Consider the following 7904-nt stretch of genomic DNA (forward strand, 5'->3'; position numbering starts at 1 on the left):
ATGTTTGAAACATCCAACACCAGCAAAATTTAGAAAAAAGGCAAACATAGCAATATCAAAACCCATAAATACTGACAATCAAGGTTACGGTTAATTCATAAATAAAATTTATTTTTACAGCTATCTTTTAAGATATAAACAGAGTCCATACATTCTTTCACCCTCTCGCGAGACAAGTGTCTCGTGTCTCGATACGAGACTCAGACGAGACTCTCGTCTCTCAAGACGCAATTCTCGTCTCTCGAGAAGAGAATTGCGTCTCACGAGAGGGTGGTAACTTACTTTTGAGCGGTACTGTACATTGTATGGGCATTTGTCGACGAACTAACCTAACGGCAGATTGCTGCACCATCCGTTCTGTTCAATTCAGATCAATTCTGCTCGTCTAGACAGATTAATTGCTTGGTAAGATATCTTCTTTTAAGCGCAGCTCCATGATGCCTCCACAAAACCACTAAAAAACAAAAACAAATCACAGTAAACAAACTACAGTTGAATCTTTCCTGGACAACCACTGGGCTCTAGAGATCAAGGCACTACCTTGTGCTGCAGTAAGCAAATGTTGCAATGTACACATTTGCATGTATGCTACATAACCCTGACATTACAGGACTGTGTTTGAATTCACAACTAAAGTATATTGACTTGACAAGATCACCATACAGTCATGTACAGTGTAGCTCACACAACCGATATAGTATACCTCCTTTCTTTAATCGGGCATATAATTTTATTTCTATAGTACAAGCCCAAGAGAATACAGTATACTGTATATTTTCACAGCAAATCCTCATCTGCATCTTCTAGATGCTGTTTTATCAACTATTCAAAACAGCCAGGGGTTGTCACAAACAGAGAAACTGGGGTTGCCAGCCATTGAAGATAGATAGACAGAAGCTCTCTCAGTTACACGCATGTTCCACCATCCACTGTGTAATGTTACATGTAGAAGAAAATTTAACATTAACACTGAGAGATCAGAGACCCAAATCTAACTCTGACTTCCCATACATCAAGGCACGGCAATTCTACATGTATGTTGTTTTTAAGAAACAGTGATATGTGTAGGTGTGTAGGTCAAAAGTGAGTTAAGGTCATCAAGGTCTGTTTCAAGGCCAGGTTTAGAAGTCTCTCTTCTTGTTACAACAGACCAGTTGTACTAAGCATAAAGGGATGTTATAAAATGCCACATCATTTGTCACAAAAGCATTGTACATGTGCGACAAAGATTTGAGTGCATGACTAGGTAACCACAGCCAAGTTAAACAAACCAAGATGATACCAGACTGCCATTGAAAATAAGTAGTTAAGGAATGTCACATATTTATTTGTAACAACTAGTGTGTAACATAGGCTATACAAGCATGTAAGTGCATCACTATTGTAGGTACATGTACTATTATTTGTGACAAGATAACAGCTAGGTCGCTCCTTAAAAAAACAATAACTACACTGTTCTTGAAAATAAGCAGTTAAGGAATCAGATGTCATGTTATTCGTCGCAACAGCATTGTGTGACATACACTGTTGATATGAGTGCATGACAGGGTGACCTTATTTGTGACAAGCTATTCACAGTCGCACTAAACTGAGATACTAACAGACTGCCATTAAAAATAAGCAGTTATTAGGGATGTCACATTAAACTAGGGGGCCACTATTGAGGTCAGTTTGACTATTGCAATAGTATTACATGTATGGTAGTTGAAATACCATTGCAATACTACTGTGTGAGACCATTGTGATACCATTCCAAAAATGTTGTAATTTTTGTGTTCACTCAATGCCAGATTGTGTACTGTTATACAGAGTGACCACTTGTTGTAACTTCTTTAAATGCAGATACACTGCAGGCCAGAAATGCCTCTGCTGCGGACACATATACACATCTAAAAATCTGCAGATGAGCATCTAGTCAGCAGCATTAGTATGTATGAGCTAGCTCATTGTTTTCGCATTGTTGACATTTCATTGTTCTTATGAATAGCCTGAGAAAAGCTTTTCAGAAGGGTTTGACGAAGTATGACTACACTTGCTGACTTCATTGTAGAACTGGCTCAGCGCAAAAACAACTCCATGCTGTTCAGTGCATAAAAGAAGAAACTTTGAAATATCTTAAATAACAGCAAATTCTTGCTTCGAGGCTTACTGTATTTTACGAAATGAAAGTCGAAACAAAACAAAAAAAATGAATATATCTGTAGAATTAAAGATATCAAGCACTACAACAGTTAGATTTCTGTGTGGACTAGCTAAAAGAGGAATAATAAACACCGGAAGTGTAGAGTTTCTAAATTTAAAGATCTATAATTTGCGAAACAAGCTCTGCGTACACCTTGAAGGGATTTAACTTGTTTGTTTATATTTCTAAACGTTTTTGTTATTTAGTCCTTGCCGCAATGATTTCTGAACATAAAATAGTGAGTTGTAAGGCCCTCAAACAAGCTTTTATCAAACAAACCAGGAAACAAAGTAATGTATTTCAACTTTTAATGCTCCTAATCTCATGGCAAATAACAGCACTAATGTGCAGGGTACAAGAGATGTATTTTTCAATCACCGAAAAAGGACCACAGCAGATTACTATTTTGATGACTTATGAAACTTATCGATAGTTCAAATTGTGATGGATGCATTGCTATTGCAACTCTCACTGTTGCTATAAATCAATAGCTCAATGTGTTGTCACCCTCCTCCTTTAAACAACCAAGATATTACTGGAAAATTTTCTTGACAACGATTATGATATTACTTATAAATGTAAAATAATATATGAAAGTAACATATGTGTGACATATTGACATAAGTGTGATAGTTTGTCACAAGTAACATTATGTGGTCATGTACTCGTGGCTACCAAACATTTACCACACAATCAATGAAAATAAGCAGTTAGCAGTTGTGACATTATTTGTCACAACAGTATTGCATGACATTGGTATGAGTGCATGACCAAGTACATGTGATGTCATTTGAGACATCTTAATTAAAGCAATCAATGAATGAATTATTACTGAACGCCACATTGTTTGTATTGTGTGTAAAATTGTCCACATTAAGCCTGCATAATTTTGAGCATAATAGTGAGGCAAAAGAATTGAGCATTATGCTGGAATAATGATGCAAAGTTTCTTCAATTCTTTGCCTTATATATTAACTTTGCCAAAGCCATAGAATTTCCACACAAGACACCGGCCCAGGTACTACATTTCAAGACCAGGCTTGGTTACATATTAGCAAAAACATGGCTTCCAGCAGTTTCAGCTCTACAACATTATCATCTGCGTACTCGGATGAGTTGTCTCAACAATTGAGTGAGGAAAATCAGGAAAAAAGAACCGTTTTATGGAGCATAATAGTGTCTGATGTTATTTGATTGAGCATAATAGTGTGGACAACCCTAATAATTTGTGTGACATGGATATAAGAACATGACTAGATGATGTTACTTGTGACAAGCTACGGCTGTATCAAGGTAATCTTAAACTACCGAGATACAGTCGAACCTCCCTTTGCGACCACCTCTCGTAAGCGACCACCTCTCATTAGCGACCACTTTTCCAAAATACCAAACGTTTTCAAGTCAAATCACTATAGATGGAACCTCTCGTAGGCAACCACCTCTCATAAGCGACCACCTCTCGTAAGCGACCACTTTTAGAGATGATTCTTTAAAATTTTCAATTGTTTTTAACCTCCCGTAAGCGACCACTTGACACACAATCTACTGTATCTCTCACGGGCGGAAATTGAAAAATGTGTCGCTGTAACATATTGGCTACATTATTACAACGGACGCCGTAAATCTCACAGTCGGAGTTACCAGAAGTATAGCTTAGCATTGAAACAATTGATAAAATACACTTACACTTTACTTCACACTGAAATAAACTTTAATCAGATTGAATCCCTTGTAGAAAAAAACTCTCTTATCTTTTATCGTTCTTATCCTTTTGCTTATGTTCCGTTTCCTGAAAAATTTAGACAGCGCCAGCTGGAGTAATAAAAGAGTCAACTTTCTTTCACGTTAATTGTCTCAATCGCAGTATTAAGTAGTTTATGAGATACAAACAATAATCACCATACACCCTAAGATTTTTTTGCCTAGAATAATTTTGGACCAGTAGTTAGGAAAAGTTATTACTATGGGTTTCGATAAGCACTGGCAAAAGGACCCAAAAGGGTTAGGTCTCCGCGATTAAAATATGTAAATTACCCTAGAGTTAGACCCCCTGTGGTCTGACCTCTGGTAAGCGACCACCTCCCGCAAGCGACCACATCTCCTTGACATTATGGGTGGTCGCTTACGGGAGGTTCGACTGTATTACAGACTGCCTTTGAAAATGAACTGTTTGGAGACGTCACATTGTTTGTCACAAAAGTATAGTGTGACATAATTTAGCCACGAGTACATGACCACATAATGTTACTTGTGACAAACTATCACACTCATGTCAATATGTCACACATATATGTTTCATATATTATTTTACATTTATTTAAACAAACATTTACTACACAATCAATGAAAATAAGCAGTTAGCAGTTGTGACATTATTCGTCACAACAGTATTGCGTGACATTGGTATGAGTGCATGACCAAGTAAATGTGATGTCATTTGAGACATCTTAGGCTAACTGAGATAGCAGACTGTTCCTTAAAAGATAATGAACTGTTTGTTTGTGTTATTCTCACAAATATGCAAATGTCCTTTACCTAAATTAATAGAGATACTTGACTAGAGATTACCCCCTTGAAAGTACGTTGTAAGTAGTCAACGAATGTCACATTATTTGTTACAACAGACTGTGTGACATAAATAGAAGTGTGTGACTACATGTGGGTAATGTTAATGTGACAAGACCATGTAAATCGAACTGATATAGCAGAACCTCCAAACAAGTTGTAAGGGAATGTCATGTTACATGCAATTAGCTTTATCATTTCACTTCAGGCTTTCTGTGATATATTAATAGGACCAATTGACTGGATAAGTTTGGTGTAACCACTTATAAAGTTAATATGACAGACTATTGGGTCACTAATAGGACCATGTAGCCTGCTTGTTCTTATCAAAACGGTACCGTGTAACAAGATAAGTACCTGTGAGTGGTTATATCTTAATCCTTTAAGCCCCCAGGGAAATGCCAAATAAGATAAGTACCTGTGAGTGGTTATATCTTAATCCTTTAAGCCCTGAGGGAAATGCCAATTTTTTTCTAAATTGGTAACCATGAACCAGGGGACCACATGTGATATACCATTTGAAAGGTATTTTCTGGGGTATGCTAAAAATCACACCAAAAGAAATGGAGGAGGTCACAGATTGAATTGACAAGTGCCCAAAAGTTGCAGGGGTGGTAAATCAAGTCTTCTATAGGAGGGGGGCATGATATTATGCCTTACATGTGCAGATCTTTCCAAGATCTTTTAGTTGTGGAAATTTCACACAAATTGACTGAATATTGAGCATGTAATTGCATCTTGTGCCATATTTAATGAAAGCAAAACAATCTTTAAAGAATTTTAATTAGTTGATTAATTAACTTAGGAAAATGTGGCAGTTCTGATAGGAAAAATATGTGAAGTAATCCTTATAAAAGAATGCATCTCAAGATTATCATGTTTCATGAAAAGATCATTATAAGTGCCACAATATAAAAGTTAACAAAGCATTTTGACTCTACCAAATAGGAAAAATGTCTAAAAAAACGTACAGCTTTCTGGTCACCTTACCCTGTAATCCCACTATAAGAAATTCATCAGTTGTATTTTATCTGACAACCTACTTTTACAGTGTCAAATTTTCTGCACTGTCAAATGACAACATCTGTTCCTAATTATAAAATCCTGGATCCACCTCTGTTTTAAGAATGTAACAGCTTCTGTCTGAATGACTTCATCTAACCCTGCATCTAACCCATAGATGCAAAGTTAAAACATATATTAAATTTTCCATTGGGGTCACTGGGGCTCACAGTATATAATTACATGAAAGGTTGCTGTATGTCAAGACGCTGTATTTTGTATGTCTAGTTTTCATCTATGCAAAGAATTTGTGCTGCAACTTGTGCATTAAACAGCCAGTCTTGGTGAGCTGAGTGGCGATCAAAAACAGTGGATTAGACATTTCATACAAAGTAAATAATTCCATTGTATGGTACTTGACACTCATCACATATTAGCTCAAGATAAATAAGCAGGACGGTCAGTATAAAATGCAGACTGCAGACAAGGTATAAAATGCAGACTGCAGACTGGGTATAAAATGCAGACTGAGACCAAAACCGCCTCTTCGTCAAATACAGGATACATTTTGAATTTTTCAACTTAACTTACGCTAGTGTCATAGAATCCTCTTTCGAGATCATTTCCCATGAAATTGACATTATTATATTCTTTTTGAAAAGCGTCAACCTTGAAATAAAACAACCCCAAAGCATGACATAAGCAATAACTTTATTTCGCACGTGGTTGACCTTTTCCCCGCATCGGCGACATCGGTAAGTGGCAGTACATGTATGTGTTCATGTATTGCTAGACTACTGAAGGTATACAATTTCTCTTTGACAAACTTCGTTAATATATTTCAAAGAAACTAGTTAAGATCTGTCGATGTCAAATTGCTTAACCCTCGGGATCGGAAATCAAGTCTGTTTCCCTCATTATAATAATTATGAAAACCGTCATGGGAGTAATTGTTTACGAACTAATGCAAAGTGATTAAGTTTGAGTCTTCTTTGTGAAGAAAGGGCCTCAGGAAATGAAAGCTACCAAATCGAGATAAAGAAAACAAACTGTTGAGAAATGGGTCAAAAATAAGGTCAATTTCATGGGAGATGATCTCGGAAATGTGATTGCGTGACACTAGGGTAAGTTGAAATATCCTGTATTTGACAAAGAGACCGTTTTGATATCAGTCTGCATTTTATACCCAGTCTGCAGTCTGTATTTTATACTGACCGATAAGCAGGATAACTAAAGAGGACACCAGTTGTCATAACTCTAGAAGGACAATATAAGTTGTTTTGACCATGAACTGTGTGCATGTTTTATGTGTTTGTTTGTTCGTTTGTTTGTTTGTATGTGTTACAATTATTTATCGCCTAAAAGGTCCTTCAGGGATTAGTGAACAACTATTTACCTCAGTGAGGGTGAATAGTTGTGACGAAATGACAAATGACAAAAATGACCATTTTTTCCTCAATTACTCCTGTCAGCGATGATAATTTTCACCACAAATGCTTGGAGGCGAATAGCACTTGCTATCCTGAGTTTCAGTAGCCAATCAGAGTGTGCCAACAATGCTATCCACTGTTTTAGTATATACTAACACAAGTTATTCAGAAAACAACTGACATGCTTATTACTGAATTCATATTAAAAGTGCCATTGATCCCCATGGGTGGAGTAAATGCAACATAATTATTTAAATCAATTTTGTAATCTCTAAGCCCAGTGACAAGGAAAACATTTATAAACATAAGCATCAACCATAAAGAAAGTCAGGATAAAAATGAAAATCCCTAACACGCCTTGATTCGCTTTTCCTATTCTGTTTCAAAAAAATGCTTTCACCGATTGAGATTGTATCAATCTTGCTTTTCGCACTTTACTTTTCCTCCCACCACTTCAACTAGAGCTGTATACCGCGCGTAGAAAGGCCCTCGTATCTGGTCGTTTCGCTACAAATTTAAGTCGTGTCGGTTCGCTTGCAACTTCTTATGATCATTTATAACAACTGCATGACATGAGCTTTGGATTACATGTACTACAGTGTAGCTTGCTATTATAAGCTTAATGTCTCTATAATGTAAGGATTGATTCTACACTAACTTAAAGCTAGAAAAAAAATTAGTACAAACCGAATAATACCCCATTCTGGGTTTATGCTTGTTTGTGC

General features: G+C 36.5%; 1 long non-coding RNA gene across 8 annotated transcripts in view; it reads right to left on the reverse strand.

Moving 5' to 3' along the window:
- Positions 1 to 7904, reverse strand: part of LOC146479723 (uncharacterized) — a 199417-nt gene that overhangs the window by 132679 nt on the left and 58834 nt on the right. For all 8 annotated transcript variants that reach the window (XR_014864888.1, XR_014864889.1, XR_014864887.1 and 5 more), the window contains exon 2: positions 330 to 454. This is a non-coding gene — a long non-coding RNA (uncharacterized LOC146479723). The remainder of the gene's footprint in view (positions 1 to 329; positions 455 to 7904) is intronic.

The sequence above is a fragment of the Pavona decussata genome, unplaced genomic scaffold (genome assembly GCF_977016875.1).
Source record: "Pavona decussata unplaced genomic scaffold, jaPavDecu1.1 SCAFFOLD_58, whole genome shotgun sequence".
NCBI lineage: Eukaryota > Metazoa > Cnidaria > Anthozoa > Scleractinia > Agariciidae > Pavona > Pavona decussata.